This window comes from Triticum aestivum, chromosome 6B, assembly GCF_018294505.1.
Source record: "Triticum aestivum cultivar Chinese Spring chromosome 6B, IWGSC CS RefSeq v2.1, whole genome shotgun sequence".
NCBI classification, from domain to species: Eukaryota; Viridiplantae; Streptophyta; class Magnoliopsida; order Poales; family Poaceae; genus Triticum; species Triticum aestivum.
In genome coordinates, this window is record NC_057810.1 from 488,128,993 (window position 1) to 488,150,594 (window position 21,602).

A 21,602-nucleotide genomic window follows, 5' to 3' on the forward strand; every position below is an offset into this window, starting at 1 on the left:
GAATGCAACTAAAGAGAGCAACTCAAAGGAACATGCGATTTTCTGAGTTGTGGATGCATGGTTTAGCATGTCGAACGAATTCCACATATTTCTTCCGGATAACCCATGCAGAAAGGTAGAACTGGCAGAGTCACAATGTAGAATCGAGAACCCATCGAGAGCACTCTGATTGTGATCTTTCGATCAGCGAGGAACATCTGCCATAAGCGGTTCATAGTATTTGGAAGAAAGGAATACCACGAACATCGAGGACTAATGCAAAGGTTACTGATAACCTAAAGGAACGAGCAAAACTATCAACATGAAGCAAGTAGGGTGAATCTCGGGTTCAAAACCCAGGGATAGAATACCTACTACTAGATGGCATCACGGGATGCTTTCGATAATGACGGCCAGAGTCATCACACTGGAGCATAAATCATGGCTAGGCTACTAGATGATCCCCTGAGACACCTAGGGTCATTATAGTAACTCCAACATAATGTCAAGGCAATAGAATACCTCAACTCAACAATTAGTGTGATTGAGCTGGCATAAAGGAACATCGAGACCAGAGGGAAAGGATTTTGCAAATGCATCAGACTATTTAGAAACCTGGGATGACTCGGACAGCATAACGGCTGTAAATGCTCAGAAAAGATTTGAGACATTCACAAAATGGTGGCATAACCACTCAGAAGCACGATATCAAGGTTTCGAGATCAACAATTAACATACGGAAGTAGTAGAAACTGAACTCAAGCTTAAATCCAACAATCTTATAAGTCTTCGGATTAGTAACACGTGATCCTGATAGAAAGAAGAGAAAGCCTAGTTCTTAATCCCCGTAGAAGAGAAGATGATGACTCAGATCAGAAGGTCATGAGGTATAAGGAGTAAAAAGAGCCTTACGTTCCATCCCACAATCAATTCCCTTATATAACTAAAGAATTTCTAGACTCAACTTCGACCAGTTTGGCTTGGTAATCCTACAGGCAGTCAAGCTCTGATACCAACGCTGTCAGGACCCCGACTCAATGCCACATCGATCTAGCATGTAACACCTCATATCACTTTGCGGCCTCACGCACGGTATTCCCACGGGTGTCGCCTTACCTTAGCCCGGGACCGTTTGCGCCTTTTGGCACACGTATATGACAGTGTCGCTAGCATCCATATGATAAGGAGCCCGGGCTGACATGGCTAGTCGTAAACCCAAAGTGGCACAGACTTACAGGGACAGGCATCCATGACCCAGCATCGAACGTGTCGGTCATCAGCGAGTGAATCCAGGCTGTAGCACTGGGCTAGCAGGACTCCGGTGAACCGGGCTGTAGCGGGCTAACAGGACTCCGGTATTCATCGCGTGACATTTCCCCGAAGGGACAGACACAGGAACGAAGAAGGACACATGCCGGCCAGCCTAAGTGTTCCGGAGCAGTAGCAAGCTACCATGGCTCGGTGGAAACACTAGGAGACATTTCCCGATAAGAGAGGCTACTAAAGATAAACAACTAGATAGTCAGATCCCACACATACCAAGCATTTCAATAACATACACACAATATGCTCGATATGTGCAAATACAACATGGCATCACAACATGACTCTACGACTCAAGTAATTTATTCAATAGGCTCCGAGGAGCGAGATATTACAAACAGGGGTCTCATGACCCAACATTCAGAGCATACAAATCAAAGCACAAGCGGAAGCTATCATGTCTGGGTACAGACATCTATAAATGAAAAAGGCTGAGAAGCCTGACTATCTATCAGATCCTGCCGAGGGCACAAGATCGTAGCTGAGGTAACAAGCTAAACGTCGAAGTCCACGTGGAACTACTAGTGAGACTGAAGTCTCTCTGCAAAAACATAAAATAGGCAAACGTGAGTACAAATGTACCCAGCAAGACTTACATCAGAACTAACTACATATGCATCATTATCAACAAGGGGATGGTGGGGTTTAACTGCAGCAAGCCAGCTTTGACTCGGTGGCTATCCTAAACTACGACTGCAAGCGACTCTTTTGAGGTGGCGCACACGAGTCCACATATTCACCATATCAATACACCACTATGGATCCGCTCCCGTCCCCTACGAGAACGCCATCCATAGCACTCACGCTTATCTTGCGCATTTTAAAGTATCCACTTTCACTTGTCTATGAACTGATATAAGCAACCCAGAAGTCCTTTTCCGCGGACACGGCTATTCGAATAGATGATGTTAACCCTGCAGGGGTGTACTTCTTCATACATGTTTCCACCACTTAGCGTCTGCACACGACATGTGCTCGGCAGACTTCAAGCGAAAGCCGACGTGGGTGTAGACCACGACCTACCTAAACACTCAAGTCTCTAGTCCAGGTTTATCGCCTATTCGGGTTCCATCCATGAGGAGATCCGGCCGGAGTTTCGCTCACAGCCCCAAACGATGTGAACAGGGTTCCCGAGATACCTAACGGGCATCCGGTACACCGTGCCACGTACCTACCGCATCACAGCCCACCCCTACGGTCAGCGCTGTCCACGGCCTCCAGTAAGCTACAAACACCAGAAACTACTTGCAACTCCTGGACAGAGGACAAGGGTGAATAAGAAGTCGAGCGGGGTCATATTTCAGGGCCCAATGTATGGTAGTAACTGAATCATGGATCACAAACACAGAACTCAGTTCCTGAGGACGGCTACAATGAGACAACCCACCATGTACTCCTACATGGCCTCTCACCGCTACCTTTACCAAATCGTGTTCACACACTTAGCTCACACACAGTAGGACATGTTCACACGCCTCTGATTCATCCCCGATGAATCAGACCTGACTCAACTCTAAGCAGTAGCAGGCATGACAAACAAGCATGAATGAGTAGGCACAACAGGGCTCAAACAACTCCTACTCATGCTAGTGGGTTTCATCTATTTACTGTGGCAATGACAGGTCATGCAAAGGATAAAGGGGTTCAACTACCGCAGCATGTAACAGTTGAATCGGTGTTGTCCTAATGCAGTAAAAGAGAGCAGGAGCGAGAGGGTAGGATTGTATCGGAATGAACAAGGGGGTTTTGCTTGCCTGGCACTTCTGAAGATAACATTGAGTCTTCATCAGTGTCAACGATCACATCCTCGGTATCACGTCTATCGAGAGGGGACAAATACCGGCAACACAGAAGGAAACACAATCAATGCAATGCACAATATGATGCATGATCATGACATAGCAAAATGAATGTGTTTTGGGCTAATGCATCTAGCAACAAGTTAAATGAAGTTGGTTTGAATACAAGATTCAAATTCAAACTCCATATGTGATTATTTAAATGCCCTTTAATTGATTTGTGCTAAACAGCAGCTATAAGTTGTTCTAACATGCATGAAAATGGTACAGATGGATTCCTTGAATTTTTCTGATAATTTTTCATATATAATTTATTTCATTTGGAGTTACGGTTAATTTTCTATGATTTATTGAAGTTTTAGCTATTTTCTGAAATTTCCTGAATAATATTAAATCCAGAAAATACTTATTGCGTCAGCATGACGTCAGCACGACGTCAGCGGGTCAACGCGGCTGTCCAGGGTCAAACCTGACGTGTGGGACCCACACGTCAGTGACAGGGGGTTAACCCCGAGTCAAACCTGGGCTGGTTAGCTTTGACTAAGCCCTGGGGCCCACTTGTCAGCGTCAGTAGGTGGGGGGTTAGTGACTAATTAACTAAGCCACGTCAGCCCGCCGGAGTTCTGGCCGGCGGCGACCATTAGCGCGGCGGCGACTCGCCGGACTTGCGTTTCAGACAGCGTTTGATCGCGCGAAGACCACCGGGGCGTAGCCCGTCTTCGTCCGCAACCAGGGGAGCTGATGGGGGGGCTGCGGGGGCGCCGGAGCTCGCCGGAGCAAGCTTGCGGCGGCGGTCGGAGCTCGGCTGTGTTCGGGGACGCGGCTGCAGCGTGCAAACGAGCGAACTAAAGCGCTAGCGGGGCACTACGAGGTGCGGCGAGAGTGCTAGGTGCACTGGCGTGGCCAAAAGGTCGCCGGAGCAACGCCGGCGACAAGCTCGAGCGGAGGCGAGCTTCGGCCATGGCGGAGCTAAGGCCTAGACGGCGCAAACGGACACGGGGAGGAGGGGGTTCGGTGCGGGGGCTCACCGCGGAACCAGCGAGCGCGAGGGCGAGGTCGGGGATGCCCGGTAGCTCCCGAATCGCCGGCGAGGATCCACGGCGGCCGGAGTCGAATTTGGCGACGGCGACGGCTCCACGGGGTGTCCGGAGGGGCACGGCTTGACGGGGAGCTTCAGGGCGGAGGAGCGGAGCTTCCGCGTGTGTCGGGGAGGCGAGGGGAGGCCGGTGGCTACGGTGATGCCCGTCGGCGGCGGCGGTGGTTCTCGGGTGAGAGGGAGAGAGAGCAGGGGGAGAAGAGGAGGGCGAGGGAGAGTGAGAGCGGTGCGGGGCAGCTGCGTGGCTTCGTCCGGGGCATCGAGGGAGTCCGGGGAAGCAGGAGGTGGCCAGCAGGGGGGGAGGTGGCGCGCGCGCGTGCCGGCGAGCGTCGGGCACACGCCGTTCCCCTGTCGGGGAGGAAGACGACAGAGGGGGGGAGTAGCGGTGGGCTGGGCCAGCGGGAGGAGCTGGCCAGCTGGGCCGGCTACAGGTAAGTGGCCCAGGTAGGCTTCTGTTCTTTTTATTTTTTTCTTCTGTTTTGTTTTATTTAAACTTTTGCCACTGTTTTGAATTAAAAAATAATAATTCAAACAATGCCAAAAACTCCTCTGAATATTTTATATTGCTAGATGGACTTTTCCAAAAGCTTATAAATATTTCGGGGGTATTTGAAATTATATTCTAATTATATGAATATAATTCAAATTCAAATAGCTAATGAATTAAATCCAAAGTCCCAAAAATAAATCCTTAAAAATGTTCAATATTTTGGTTGGGACCAGAACCCTTACCAAAAATTATCAAACATTTAAGAAGAGCATTTTGGAGCAATGAATGAGATTTCTAGGGTTTTTGCCCCTCTTTTATTTAAGGTTTTTGAGGCTTCCAATATTCCTCAATTCAAGTTTCAGAATTTAAACATGATGCACACATGAAGCTAGCCTAGAGCATTACCAGAAGCTAGGGATGTGACATTATCATTATCATTGTCGGCCTCCTTCTCTTTAAGTGTGTCCACCATGTATATATCGTATGAGGATGTAGCCGTCCACCGCCCTGTGAGCGGTGGTTTTTGTGCCTGCTTCTCTCCGGCATTATCGTTCATACTGTCGATGTCTTCGAAGCCGTAATCAAGCATGTCGGTTAAGTCTTCGACAGTGGCTACGAAGTGGGTGGTGGGTGGGAAGCGAAATTCTCCGTCATCAACTTCCAATTCAAGCCAGATAATTCTGCTGTGAGTCCCGTGACAAGGAGAGTGCTTTTAATGACTTTAGCACATCACCTAAAGTTGAGTGCCAGAAGATGTCCGCGGAGCTGAACTCGATGATCGGCGCCTGATCAGGTTTGATGGGCGCGGATGTACGTGGTTCGGAACCTAGGGCCTAAGACGGATCCAAGGATCCGAAGACACAGGCCCCGCTCAAGGTTGGATCTGTGTGCGGCTTCAACACCGCTGAGTCTGCGGCTTCCGCGGCGGGGTTGAGCATCCCATACTTGGATGGTGCAATCTGCTCCGGACTAGGGCCAGAGCGGTTACATGTGCTATCCCCTGAGCATGGTCCGATGACAGATTTAGGTCATGTTCATCGTGGTGGCAGGGAGCAACCGTCATGGGCTTGAATCCGTCGAAGATCAAGTCTCCGCTGATATCGGCCACGTAATTCAAGCTTCCAAGTCTGACCCAATGGCCAGGGGTGTAGTTTTTGATCTGCTCTAGATGGCCAAGCGAGTCGGCCCGCAGTACAAAGCCTCTGAATATGAAGATCTATCCGGGGAGGAAAACATCCCCCTTGACTGTGTTTTTGTAGATGATTGATGGAGCCATCAAACCTTTTGGTGACGACGCAGCTAAACTCTCAATACAAGCACCAATGTCGGTGTCAAAACCGGTGGATCTCGGGTAGGGGGTCCCGAACTGTACGTCTAAGGTCGATGATAATAGGAGATAGGGGACACGATGTTTACCTAGGTTCGGGCCCTCTCTATGGAGGTAATACCCTACTTCCTGCTTGATTGATCTTGATTAATATGAGTATTACAAGAGTTTATCTACCATGAGATCGTAATGGCTAAAACCCTAGAAGTCTAGCCTATGTGATTATGATTGCCTCTACGGACTAAACCCTCCGATTTATATAGACATCGGAGGGGACTAGGGTTATACAAAGTCGGTTACAGAGAAAGGAATCTACATATCCAAATCACCAAGCTTGCCATCCACGCAAAGGAGAGTCCCATCCGGACACGGGAAGAAGTCTTCTGTCTTGTATCTTCATAGCCCAATAGTCCGGCCCATGTTAATAGTCCGGCCGTCCGAGGACCCCTTAATCCATGACTCCCTCAAGTATAGCAAAGGTATTAGGGATGCCTAGTCCCGAAATGAAAAATGAATTTACTTTATGTTGTCAAACAATAAATTCCTTGGAAAGTGTTGGTATGGAGGGCACCCATGGAAAAGGCTAACCATGGAAAGTGAAAGTTATGGTGGAAAAAGGAATAAACTTTATTTTCTGTTTGGGAACCGCCTATGATGTATCTAGCATGGAAAGTGTTGGGATGCTCCAAGTCGTTTTTGTTGGTAGGAAAAGTATGCCTCTCAAAAATAATTTTGTCTCTCAATTTAAGCTTTGAGCTCTGGGACCTCTACAAATCCCTACTTCCCTCCATGAAGGGCCTTTCTTTTACTTATGCAATTTTTATTTTGAATTTCAGTCTCCATCTTCTCTTATAGATCACCAACTAAGGGGCACTATGATCGTATTGGAGCATTGGGTGTAGCTAATATTCGAGTCTGTTTCATGAATGGATCAATGATTGAGCATGATGGGCTAGGGATAACTTGCTTCAATGTTGATATTTTGAAAGACATGTTTGCTTGTTGGTATGCTTGAGTATTAAAGTCCTCATGTCAAAACTAGACTATTTCCTTGAATCATATAAAAGTCCATATGTCCATGCTAAAAAAAGAATGTGATGAACAAGTTAGGCAGCATTCCACATCAAAATTTCTGTTTTTACCATTTACCTACTCGAGGACGAGCAGGAATTAAGCTTGGGGATGCTAATACGTCTCCAATATATCTATAATTTTTGATTGTTCCATGATGTTATATTATCATTCTTGGATGTTTTACAATCATTTTGTACTCATTTTATATCATTTTTTGGTACTAACCTATTGACATAGTGCCCAGTGCCAGTTGCTGTTTTCTGTATGTTTTTACATCACAGGAAATCAATATCAAATGGAATCCAAATGCAACGCAACTCCTGGAGGAGTTTTTTTGGGCCAGAAGAAAGCCAATGGGCCAAGGAAGCACCTGAGCGGCTGCTCAAGGGGAGCAGCACCCACCAGGGTGCGCTAGGGAGCCCAGGCGCGCCCTAGGGGGTTGTGCCCACCTCGGGTGCCCCCTGAACCGCCCCTTTGCTCTATAAATACCACAATATTTTAGAAACCCTAGAGGAGGCGGCAAAATATTGATCCAGCCGACGCAGAGTCCAGAACCACCAGATCCAATCTAGACACCGTCATGGAGGGGTTCACCACTTCCATTGGTGCCTCTCCTATGATGCATGAGTAGTTCTTTGTAGACCTACGGGTCCGTAGTTAGTAGCTAGATGGCTTCCTCTCTCTCTCTTGATTATCAATACAATGGTCTCTTGGAGATCCAAATGATGTAAGTCTTTTGGCGGTGTGTTTGTTGGGATCCGATGAACTTTGAGTTTATGATCAGATCTATGTTTTTATCCATGAAAGTTACCTGAGTCTTCTTTGATCTCTTATATGCATGATTGCTTATAGCCTCGTATTTCTTCTCTGATATTTTTGGTTTTTGTTTGGCCAACTCGATCTATTTCTCTTGTAATGGGAAGAGGTGCTTTGTAGTGGGTTCGATCTTACGGTGCGTGATCCCAACGACAGAAGGGGAACTGACACGTATGTATCGTTGCTACTAAGAATAACAAGATGAGATCTATATCCGCCGCAATAGATAAACGAATCTCGTCTACATAATTTCATCGTTCTTATTGCACCACTCCGTTTTCTCATGAACTTGATACACTAGATGCATGCTGGATAGTAGTCGATGTGTGGACTAATAGTAGTAGATGCAGGCAGGAGTCGGTCTACTAATCTTGGACGTGATACCTGTACAATGATCATTGCCTAGATATCGTCATGGTTATTTGAAGTTCTATCAATTGCCCAAGAGTAATTGTTTTCCCACCGTTTGCTATTTTTCCCGAGAGAAGCCACTGGAGTCGGTCTACTAATCTTGGACGTGATGCCTAGACAATGATCATTGCATGGATATCGTCATGGTTATTTGAAGTTCTATCAATTGCCCAACAGTAATTGTTTTCCCACCGTTTGCTATTTTTCTCGAGAGAAGCCACTAGTGAAACCTACGGCCCCCGGGTCTTCTTTTCATCATATTTGCCTTTGCGATCTATTTTCTCTTGTATTTATTTTCAGATCTATTAAACCAAAAATACAAAAATACCTTGCTGCAATTTATTTATTCTGCGATCTATTTATCTTATCTACCACTTTTTACCTCACGTTATTTTCCTACTTGAGGCACCGTACCCAAAAGGGATTGACAACCCCTTTAACACGTCGGGTTGCGAGTATTTGTTATTTGTGTGTAGTTGTTGTTTACGTGGTGTGAGTAGGTTCTCCTACTGGTTCGATAACACTGGTCTCATCACTGAGGGAAATACCTACCGCCGCTATACTGCATCATCCCTTCCTTTTTGGGGAAATACCGACGTAGTTCTAGGAGACATCAATGCGGTGATCGTTATTGCGGGGCCCCCTGAGGGGAAGCCATGCACTGCGGGGCAGTTCTTCACGGAGGTGGCAGAGGGTGCCCGGGTTACCGAGGCCATGTTTCCAAAAGGCACTTTGTATTTTTAGGTAGCACTTCGGAATGCCAAAGTTTTGGGATGTACAAAACTACAGTTTATTGGAATGAGTATGGCTTTAAATTCCCTCATATAATTGTGTTTCTTAATTAATTTTCCTCCTGTGCGACTATGTTAAACTAAAGGTGGCCAGTCGTCGACTTATGCCCCTAAGTAGAATATATAGAGGGTGTTCCTTGAGGCATCTCTGACCCTTAGCCGACGTCTTGATACCCAGAGGTAGTCTGTGCTCATAGGAACTAGGCAATCAGACTATAACAGCTTTATAACTTTCACTTAGTCTAGGAGTTTGACTGTGGGGGCTGATGATAAGCCCCTGGTGTGTGAAGTGGTCGGCTTAGCAAACCGAGGTCTACACCATTACACACTTCAGCTAAAAAATAAGCACTTCGTTTAACACGGGTGATCTTTATCGTCACATCGGTTAATGCGGTCTTCGGGTGGCTGACCAGTTTGCGCTTACCTAGATAGTCAGTTTTTGGCTTTCTCCACTGAGGCTCTCTGCCAATCAAATTGGCGGCACTACCGCAGTTGTTCTCCCATTACACCCTTAGTCGAATTTATTGGGAATGTAAGGGGTGCATATAGGAGTCGAGCAACCCAACTATTGACCAAAATCTAGGTTCAAAACTGATACATATAATGGAACATCCGCGACTTCAAATACTTCGGATTTGTTTTGTAGGATAGGGAAACAAAGCCCTTTAGCAATTGTATCTTAGAAACGTTCTTGTAGCTCAAAGGCAATGCGCGCAAAGAAATATAGTGTGGACCTTTAAAGGGCATGATTTCTTTATTTGACAAATTTAAGCTTTTACATGCCGAGCTGTAACTAGAGAAACTAGAAAGATACAATGCAAAATGATGGTAAAGAAAGGAGTAAAGAACAGGATGGAGATTGCTTCCTGTCACATGTCCGTGTCTTCATGCCGTTGACCAGCTCGTCCTTGCTAGACATGAGGACTAAGACAGACTGTATACCACCTCGGCCATGCACCTGCATGAGGCATTTGCTGGTCGAGTCCTTTGAGAGAGGTATGCATATGTTTATTGTGTGGTTTAGGCCACGTTGATATAGTTTTGCTAGATGGTTCTTTGACGGAAACTTGCCAATGTATGAGCTCAAAGCTACGTTATTCCTCGGCCGAGCCGTTCCGACGTTTTCGTAAATTTTGGCTACTCGTCAACCCAAGGAATTTTTAGTGCAAAGTTATGCACCCTGGGGACATAATGCCCCATCCAAGGTGAGCGTGCGAGGAGCCCGTACCCCTATTTAGGATGTGGGGGAACGTGGCCGAGGTTGACTAGTGCGGCCCGCGTGTGCTTCGAAGAGCTGATTGTGCGTTTACCGTTGCGGGCTGCCTCCTCGGACGTCTGTACCTCGGCTGCGAAGGCGGCGGTCTGCTCCTCTATATGGAGTGATCGTTCGATGTTACCATTGATTGTGACAATGTTGTCCAGAGCATTTTAATCTTGAGATAAGTGTAATGCGGGACTGCATTGAAGCGTGTGAAAGCAGTGTGCCCTAGGAGTGCGTGGTATCCACTTCAGAAGGGTACGATGTCGAATATTAACTCCTCGCTTATGAAGTTCTGAGGTGACCCGAAGACTACCTCCAAAGTGATCTTTCCGGTGCAACTAGCTTCAATGCTTGGAATGACACCTTTGAAGGTGGTTGTGCTCGGCTTGATTCGAGATGAGTTGATGCCCATCTTCCTAACCGTGTCCTCATAGATTAAGTTGAGGTTGCTTCCCCCGTCCATAAGGACATATGTTAGATGATAGCCGTCGATAATTGGATCCAGGACGAGTGCCGCCGACCCACCATGCCTGATGTTGGTTGGATGGTCATGCTTGTCAAATGTGATCGGGTAAGCCGACCATGAGTTAAACTTCGGGGCGACTAGCTCTAGCATGTAGATGTCTCGAAGTACAAGCTTCCTCTCCCTTTTGGGTATGTGGGTAACAAAGGTCATATTGACTTCCATTGCCTCATTAGGAAACTTTTTTTGCCTCCCATGTTGGGCCGGGAGGTTCATCCTCATCTTCGCTGCGATTTTGGGTTTTATGTTGACCCTCCGTCGCTACCTTGTCGGCCTGCTTGACGACCCAGAAATTCCTATCAGTGTGGGTTGCTGGTTTGTCCTGACTGTCGTGGATTTGGCATGGCCGATTTAGGATCCTGTCTAGCTGGCTAGGTCCATCCCTTTTCCCTTTAAAGGGTTTCCTTTTCTGTCCGGATCTAGGTCCGGTGAATCCTGCATTGATGGCGGCGTCCTTTGTGTCGCTCTTGCCATTTTCATGCATGCGCTTGTTTTTATTGCGCTTAGGCTTTCCATTGGCGTCGCGTGTTTCCGAGGTGCCTGCCTGCTATTATGGGTACTTTGGGCGAGCCACCTATCTTCTCCCGCTCAAAAGTGGGTCATGAGTGAAGTGAGGGCTGCCATGGTTCGCCTTGTCTTGGCCGAGCTAGTGGGCAAGCCATTCATCTCGAATGTTATTCTTGAATTCCATGATGGCTTCGACGTTAGAGCAGTCTATGATTTGGTTATTTTTGGTAAGGAAGCTGTTCCAGAACTTTCGAGCTGATTCGCCTTGCTACTATGTGACACAACTGAGGTCGTCAGCGTGTGAAGGTTGGATGTAAGTGCCTTGAAAATTTGCCCGAAAAGCATCTTCAAGGTCTTCCCAGCTACCAACAGAATGAGGAGGCAGGCTGTTAAGCCAATGCCTAGCCGACCCCTTTAGCTTGAGTGGCAAGTATATGATGACGTGGAGGTCATCTCCGTTGGCCATGTGTATGTGGAGATGGAAATCTTCAATCCACACTGCTGGGTATGTGGTGCCATCATATGATTCTATATTGATGGGTTTAAACCCTTTTGGAAACTAGTGTTCCATGACCCTATCTGTGAAACAGATGGGGTGAGTTGGACCTCGAAATCCGATGTTATCCCGCCGGAGGTCAGGGGGAGATGTGTGTAGGCTTGATCTCGGACGCGACCATTGTTGTCCAACCAGGCGTCGTAGCCATCCGTCTCGGCGGGCGCGTGTCCTCTTGATCCGTAGATGGATGGAGTTCCTCAGTGTGATGTCGAACATCATGAGGGTCTAGGTAGTCCACGGGGTCCTTGCCATAACGGCATGGAGCCGACTGAGTGTTGAGATTTTCCCGTATTGGCCTGTCCTGACCTCTAGGGGTTTGGTCGGGCTCATCGGCGGCTAATTCTTCGTCGAACTCCCACAACAGACGCCTACATGGGTATGATTTTGGTACACTCCGGCGTTGGTCTTCGAGATCTTGTTCAGCCGAGAGTACTTCGACCCACCTTTCATTCAGCGCATCTGTGTTGGTCTGCAGCAGCTCCTGCTTGTGTTTCATGCTTCGGGCTGTGGTGACGAGGTGCCACCGAAAGCATTCTTGTTCGAAAGGGTCTTTTAGGATGACGTAGTCCTTGGTGCCGAGGCTCTCGTCTTCCTTGGACTCCGGTATGTAATTGTTGCCGGTGCCTTCAAAGAGTTCATCGGGATCTCGAGGCTTGAAAATCCTCCTCAGGGTTATCGGCGTCACCAGCGGCTGCATAGCCATTGCCGGTGATGACGTTATTGCCGCTGGTTTCCCTATTGTTCCCCCATCCGCATCTGCGTCGATGCCTTGGATGTGTCTAGTGGTATCAACCATGTAGACATCATAGGTGGATGTTGCAGTCCACCTGCCAGTGTTGACCAGAGGCGAGGTGTTTTCTGTGGGGCCATCGGCATCTTCATCCATGTTTTTGTGGCCTCGCCGTAGTCCAGCATGTCGGTTAAGTCATCGATTGTGGCGACTAGGTGGGTGGTGGGTGGGATAGTAAATTTCCCGATCGTCGGCCTTAAGTCAGATATGATCATAAACCGAAGTCTTGCCATCCGAGATAGACATGCTTTGGATACGGTCAAGTATCTCATTGAGGTGGGATAGCTCTTCGAAATTCATTGCTTGGTTATAGGATGGACTAACTCGAAGTGTGCCCGGTGTATAGCTTGACGTGTTTTCGGTGCGAAGGGGTCCTAGAGTGATCCTAGATCCTGCGTCGAGGTCGACTCTAAGCCTAACTTAGCTTCAAAGGTAAGGGTTGGATCTTCGTCTTGGCTGGAGATTGAGAGGGGACCATCCGGAGTTGTTGCGTCGGGGTTCTCTGGTGATGCCAAGGGTCCTCGCCCGATGACCTCGATGGAGGTTGGTCCCAGCACTACAAAAAAAGACACATCCGTGACATTTTGGGTGGAACGAGTTTTTTCCTGTCATGCTTATGACACTTCTATGACGATAGTTGTGACAAAAGCACGTATCATCATAGATGTGGCAGGCTCCTACTTCTATGACAAAAAATCATGACAGAAAATGGGCTTTTTGTCCTGGTAGGGCTAGGGACGCACCTGCATGACATTCTTTGGGCCGTCCATGACGGAAAAAATCATGGTAGAAGCAAGGGCGAGAAATTTTTAGGAAGTTCCCGGTTACGGTGGGTGGTCCGGGCCGAGAGATGCACGGAGGTTTGTGCGTTTCTCTCATACACGTACGTGCGTGTGTGTGAGGCGTTGCGCTCTAACTGAACCTGAGCAATCACACAACTAGCTACGTTACTGAACCCGAGCGATTGATCCCTTGGTTGTTACCTGAACTTGAGCGATTCACTCACTGATGGCTGAACCCGAGCGATTGCTTCGCTGCTGCTGCTAACTGAACCGAGCGATCAATCACTACTGCAGCTTACTGAAGCCGATCGAGCCCCCATGTGAGACGTAGCCAGTCGGTGTTGAGTTGCCTCTAGATGAATAGTGACTGTTATTATGGTGCGCGCAGTATGTAGAACGAGTCGAGACGTGGTGAGTCGAGCCGGTTGGTTGGCTGTGGATGAACAGTTCCCGGTTGGGGTTAGATGAACATGACCCCGTGGTAGTAGGCCCTTTCCGCTGGATGAACAGGACCCCGAGGAGGCCGCCGCACCCCAACCGGTTGGGGGTGGATGAACAGGACCCCGTGGAGGCTCTATGAACAGTAGCTGGTGGATGCTGGATGAACAATAGCCCGTGGATGAACAGTGCTGGTGGAGGCTGGAGGAGGTCGACGGTGGATGAACAGTAGCCCATGGAGGCTGGAGTGAGGTAGTAGACGGTGGATGAACAGGACCCCGTTTCACAGTAGGCGCTCCAACAGAACTCCGTTTCCTCCATTTTGCGGTATGCCACACCCCTCCCGATCAACAACACCCCGTTTTGACCGTAGGAACTCGAACAGAAGGCCGTTTCCTCCGTTCTGCGGTACGCCAGACCCTTCCCAATGAACAGGACCCTGTTTTGACCGTACACACTCAAACAGAAGGTGTTTTCCCTCCGTTTTGCGGTACGCTAGACCCCGTTCCAGCTATTCCATCCAAGCCAGTTGGATCCCGTTGAACACGAGCATTCAGACCCAGTCTGTTGCCTCCCAATGAACATGATGATGTTTCTCCATTCCGACCTAGCCAGTTGGCTGCCGATGAACAGGACATCATTGCTGCCGTCCGTTGCCTCTCCATGTACACGAGCCCTGGTCGTACGTATGCACGAGTAGGCATTCGAGACCTCGCCCATACATACATACGTGGCCATATTTTTTGGCATCTGGTTGTACATACGTGTACACAGTTTTGACTGGATTGCTTGAAATGCTACGTTGGGGGCTCTACTACTACACGTGCCACTGCTTGCTCGACCATGGTTCATCGTTGCATAGAGACTAACCGACCAGTATGTACGTGCATGTTCGCGACCAGACAGACAACCCTATGTACGGTTTGACCGGGTGGGTCCCAACTGTCAGGGAGGATAAGGAGGCACTTCTTTGCATGCAAAGATATAACTGGTGGGTCCCAGCTGTCAGGGGAAAATGTTTTTTTCACAAAAGACATAGGCACTTCCGGTGGGTCCCTGCTGTCAGGCGGAGGAATAATTACTTTATGGGTAATAAGGAGGCACTTACTTGCTGCGGCCGTGGACCCAGCTGACAACCTCTCCATGTACAGTCCACTTCCGATGGAAGTCGTTCCTTGACCATGTTGACCACGCCGCGCCGAAAGCACCAAGGCGGTGGACGACGGTGAGGCCTAGGAAGGGGATGACATGGAGCCCGGGAAGACACGACAGTGCATGCCCACGCAGAGGGGAGTATGAGGGTTGACTGGTTCAACTGCAGTGTGAGGCTACCGTTGCTCCAGAATAACAGGGGTGATGGGTGAGTAGAGGGATGGCCTATCCAGCAGTTAGAATAGGAGGGGCGGTGATGCCTGCGCGGCAGCACAGCCAGCCATAGGAGGCAGGAGCAGGCGGCACGACCCACGATGTTCTGTGCGGCTGGAGAAAGAAGACCAGAGGTCGAAGAAGCACGACGACCGTTGGATAGGCATCGTATGGTCACCGCTGAGGGAGTCCTGGATTAGGGGGTCTTCGGACAGCCGGACTATATGCTTTTGCCGGACTGTTGGACTATGAAGATACAAGATTGAAGACTTTGTCCCGTGTCTGGGTGGGGCTCTCCTTTGCGTGGAAGGCAAGCTTGGCAATTCGGATATGTAGATTCCCTTCTCTGTAACCGACTCTGTGTAAGCCTAGCCCCCTCCGGTATCTATATAAACCGGAGGGTTTAGTCCGTAGGACAACAACAATCATAATCACAGGCTAGCTTCTAGGGTTTAGCCTCTATGATCTCGTGGTAGATCAACTCTTGTAATACTCATATCATCAAGATCAATCAAGTAGGAAATAGGGTATTACCTCCGTAGAGAGGGCCCGAACCTGGGTAAACATTGTGTCCCCCGCCTCCTGTTACAATTAGCCTTAGACGCATAGTTTGGGACCCCCTACCCGGGATCCGCCGGTTTTGACACCGACATTGGTGCTTTAATTGAGAGTTCCACTGTGTCGTCACGGTAAGGCTTGATGGCTACTTCAATCATCTACAACGATGAGGTCCAGGGTGAGGTTTCCCTCCCCGGACAGATCTTCATATTTGGCGGCTTCGCACTGCGGGCCAACACCCTTGGCCATTTGGAGCAGATCGATAGCTACACCCTAGCCATCAGGTCAGGTTTGGAAGCCTGAATTATATGGCCGTCGTCCGCAGAGACTTGATCTTCGACGGATTCAAGCCCATGAAAGGTACACCCTATAGTCGCAATGAACATGACCTAGATCTGTCATCGGACGGTGATCACGAGATCACACCTGCAGCTGCCCCGGCTTTAAATCCGGAGCAGATCATGCCATCCAAAGGCGGGTGGATGGACCCCCGCCATAGAGGCCACGCACTCTGTGGTTATAGAGCCGAGCACAGATTTCACTTCCAAGGAGGTCTATGTCATCGGACCCTCGGACTCGTCTCCGGCCATAGGCTCCGAACCACACGCATCTGTGCCCGTCGGATCTGACTGGGCACCGATCATGGAGTTTAGCTCTACCGATATCTTTCACCACTCCCCTTGGGCGATGTACTAAATTCGTTAAAATCTCTCTCCCTGTCGGGAAACTCTTAGCCGAACTATGTCCGGCTTGAGTGGGAAGCGGACAACGAAGGAATTCATTACCCACCCACCACCCACTTAATAGCCACTGTTGACGACTCAACCGACATGCTTGAATTCGATTGCGAAGACATCAATGGTATGGACAATGATGCCGGCGAAAAGTGGGAACCACCGCCCCAAGGGCGCTGGACGGCCACCTCATCATACGATATATATATATGGTGGACATACCCAAAGAAAGCAATGGTGATGATGCAACGGAGGATAATCCCCTTGAGAAGCAAACAAAGCGTCGACGTCAGCGGCACCGCCCTAAAGCCCGCCATAGCAAAAATAGTGATACCTGTGCAAGAAAGAACAATATCCCGGACAATGTTAAAGATAACGACGGCCCCGTAGGCCCAGCGATGGAGCAGGATGAGCCAGGGGATGGCGAAGACAGTCTGGGGCCGCTGTCTGATCAAAGTGATGCCAAAGACAAAACTTATAAACCTGTCTCCGAAGAGGAGAACAGTCCGGACGATGATGCACGCATCATCCCGGAAAAGCACTTGGAACAAGAGCACGTCCACAAAAGGCTTATTGCTACCGCGATGTCACGCCCAATATGCGGCCCTATCCTAAAGGAACTCGAAGGTCCCACCAAGGATAGACCCGCATATTGAAACGCTTCTGCAAGGTGGATATCATTACATCGAACCATTACATAACAGTTGGGGACACATACAAGAGGCATACAATGCCACACGAATACAACAACATCATACACAAGAGCATCATCCAACTACGGATGAAATACAAACAGAAACTCAAACGACATCCAACCTGCTAGCCCAGGCTGCCGACCAGGAACCTATCCCCTGAACGACGAAGCAGAAGAAGAACTCAAAACCTGCAAGCATCGCTCTCGAGTCATGATCAGTGCATAACCTGCACCTGCAACTGTTGTTGTAGTAATCTGTGAGCCAAAAGGACTCAGCAATCCCATTACCATGGGTATCAAGACTAGCAAAGCTTAATGGGCAAGGAAAGGATAAGTGGTGAGGTTGCAGCAGCGACTAAGCATATATGGTGGCTAACATACGCAAATAAGAGCGAGAAGAGAAGCAAACAGAACCGCCGAGAAGCTATAAGTGATCAAGGGGTGATCCTGAAACTACTTACGTTCATACATAACCCCAAAAACCTTGTTCACTTCCCGGACTCCGCTGAAAAGAGACCATCACAACTACACACGCGGTTGATAAGTTTTAATTCGAATCTGGTGTCAAGTTCTCTACAACCGAATATTAAAAAATTCACATCTACCACATAACCACGGGCACGGCTTTCAAAAGTTTAAACCTTGCAGGGGTGTCCCAACTTAGCCCATTATAAGCTCTCACGACCAACGAAGGATATTCCTTCTCCCGGGAAGACCCGATCAGACTCGGAATCCCAGTTACAAGACATTTCGACAATGGTAAAACAAGACCAGCAAAGCCGCCCGAATGTGCCGACAAATCCCGATAGGAGCTGCACATATCTCCTTCTCACGGCACACCGGATTGTCCAAACTTCAGGTAGGCCAGCCCAGAGTTACCCCTGGTGGCCACCGGCGGCTGACATGTTAGACCAACACTCATGACGAGCACTGGCCCGGGGGGGGGGGGTAAAAATAAAGATGACCCTTGAGTCTGCAGAATCCAAGGGAAAAAGGCTTAGGCGGCAAATGTTAAAACCAAGGTTGGGCCTTGCCAGAGGAGTTTTATTCAAAGCGAACTGTCAAGGGGGTCCCATACACCCGGCTGCGTAAGGAACGCAAAATCAAGGAACATAACACTGGTATGACAGAAACTAAGGAGGCAAGAGTGGAACAAAACACAAGGCATAAGGCCTAGCCTTCCACCCTTTACAAAGTATATCGATGCATTAATTAAATAAGAGATATTGTGATATCCCAACATAATCCTGTCCATCATGGAGCAATCTTCAACTTCACCTGCAACTAACAACGCTATAAGAGAGGCTGAGCAAAACGGTAACATAGCCAAGCAATGGTTTGCTAGGAAGGGTGAAAAGTTTAGAGGCTGACATGGCAATTTGGGAGGCTTGAAGAACAAGTGATTGGTAGCACAACATAGCGATAGAACGAAGCAACTAGCATATCAATGATAGTAGTGAGATCCAGGGTAACAGTCATCTTGCCTGAAATCCCGCAAGGAAGAATAACGAGTCCATGAAGAAGACGAACGAACGAAGGCGAGCCAAGCATAGTCGAACGAATCCTCACGGTCGCAACGAAACAGGAACTATCGAGAAGGAGCACAACCCGGAAAGAAGCAAACAATAAGGTAAAAAAACAACACATAAACATGACAAGATGCACAACCAAGCATGATGCATGACAAAGGCTAGATGAGGCTACTCATGGCAAGAGATGATGCAAACAATAACAACACATCAAAGCAAGTCTAAATGAGGCCGGAAACAACATATAACAAATCCTGTAAGTCCTCATATGCAAATTTCAAAAATGGTCCAGATCTGAATAAACCTTATGTTCAAGTTGTTAAATAGCAAGTTAAGATGCACCCAGATGATCTACACGAAATTCTAGTCAAGTTACGTATAAAGTTCCTTTAGTTCGGAGCTACGGCCTAGAAGTTATGAGCAAAGCAAGTTAACCATGGGATTGATGCAAAATGCATACAAACATCAAGCAAACACACTCAAAACATGAATGCAACATGTAAAACTAAGCAAGTTTCATATAGAGCATGCTCAAAACGGAGCAACGGTGCAACACATACACTCCAAACAAGATATAACCACAATCTGTCCAAAACAGCAAGTAGGGTCTTTGCAATCATCAAAACAACATGCTACAGGAAGAAAATGAGCACAAACTTGACATGCCCTTCATGTACAGATGACATACTTCAAATGTCATTAAAGGTTCAGGTTCATAGGCATCAAGATTAAACCAATAAGATCAATGAAAAATGCAACTTAATAACACAGCAACATACGCATGAGCAGAGTTAATATGATGGCAACTTGGGAGCAAGAAAGAGACAATCTACCACAAGTAAACATAACAACCAAGGGCATGTCATGAAAATACACATAACAAGGAGCAAAAAACATCAGGGAATCATATACAAAAGCCTCATGGATTAGTAGGAACCAACATGACAAAATTGAATGTTGAAACAGTTTCAACAAGTGTGAAAAAACAACATTATGATGGCATGTTTGCAAGCAAGGAACAGAGGCATATGGTCACCAAAATTAGCAAACATGGCATGTGAACAAAGAACTCATAGCATACTACAAAACATGTCATTGGAGTATCTCAAGAAGAGGCATGGATCACTCAATAACAAGCTCACAACATAGCATCATGAAGTTAACTGAAATCTGGAACATTATATAAGCATGTTCATGGCAATGAAAACATATGCTACATGATATATATAAGGCATCAAGAGGCATGGAATGCTAGAGAATAGCATAGACAACAAAACATCTCAACTAAGCATCTCCAGATTATGCATGGATTAATTGGTAGCATCAATCAAACATGGCAACATGATATGGCAGTTTCAGCATTGACAGAAAGTTAACAGAAAGTGGCCCACTTCACAAGCTTGATGCACTCACTACAGTGCATATAAAAATACATGGATTGCACCCCTGTAAACATGGCATAAAAATTCTCCTAAAACATGTAGACATCATGCTCATAAGATGCACACGCAAAATGCAACAAAAATAACAAATCAGCAAGTTACAATAGCTTTCAGTAGTTAACAGCAACATGCACTTTTGCAACAGAGTTTAAGGTATCAAGATACATCCTAACATCAATTCAAAGCACAAAACCGTGTAGAGCATGAAGAGCAGAACATGTGCATATCACGATCATCACCATAGCATCAACAGGGAAAGAGTTGTGGCACTCACAAGATGCACAAATGATATTATCAATCAGCAGATTCGAGTAGTAAACATCATATAGGACTCTATCAACGATGATTAGGGCATCAAGATGGACTCAAAAAAGCATGCCACAATGGAATGAAATGAATAGCATCTCATAGTGAACATTTCTATATATTATGCATGCAAAACGGACATACATGCACAAAGTTATGACCCTCACAAAATGCCTATATGATGCTGTTTTGTCAGGGACTTGGCCAATTCCAGAAAAAACCATATGAGCGTCATATAGTTAAATTGCGCACGGGCGAGATTTATGGGGAGGGTCACCATGGGCTTCGGCCCACGTGAAGAGGAGGCAAGGCAGGCCGACCGAGGCGCCTGGGCTGGGGCTGCTCGGCTGGGCCTTGGCAGGGCCCACGTGTGTGAGCGGCTTGCGGCTGTTGTCTCCTCCCGATCCAATCGGGAGCGAGGTAGGGCGAGGTGGCGGCGAGGCCTTGGGGCTCCGGCGAGACCTCGAGGCGGCGGGGGAGGTCTGGGACGGCTGGATCCGGCCCCGGGCACCGGATCTGACGCGGGGGCGGCAGGCCGATGACCTGCGGGCGGCGGGGCCGGCGGGCTTCGGTGACGCGCGGGGTGGCGGGGCGCCGACGAGGAGATGGGCGGCGCGGAGGCGACAGCGGGGCGCGGGCGCATGGCGGCGCCAGACAAAGACAGCTGCAAACGAGGCTGACAGGCGGCGCGGAGGAGCAGAGCTCCGGCGGCGGGGTCGGCGAGGCGAGGAGGCGGCCGGAGCGAGGGGCAGCGGGGCTGGAGGACGGCAGCGGAGGCGCAGGCTCCCTCGGGCCCAACACGTCCCGGTGCAGGCCCGATCTGGGCTTCGCGGGCCCAGCGGCGTAGGGAGGAGAGAGAGGGCCGGCGGGGCGACGTGGCGGGCAACGATTGGACGAGGGGGCGGCGGCGGACATGTTCGGCGGTGGAGGATCTATCCGGTGGCGTGAGGAGGAAGAGGACTAGGGTTTCATCCGCGAAAATGGAAGGGAAGGGCCTATTTATAGCTAGAG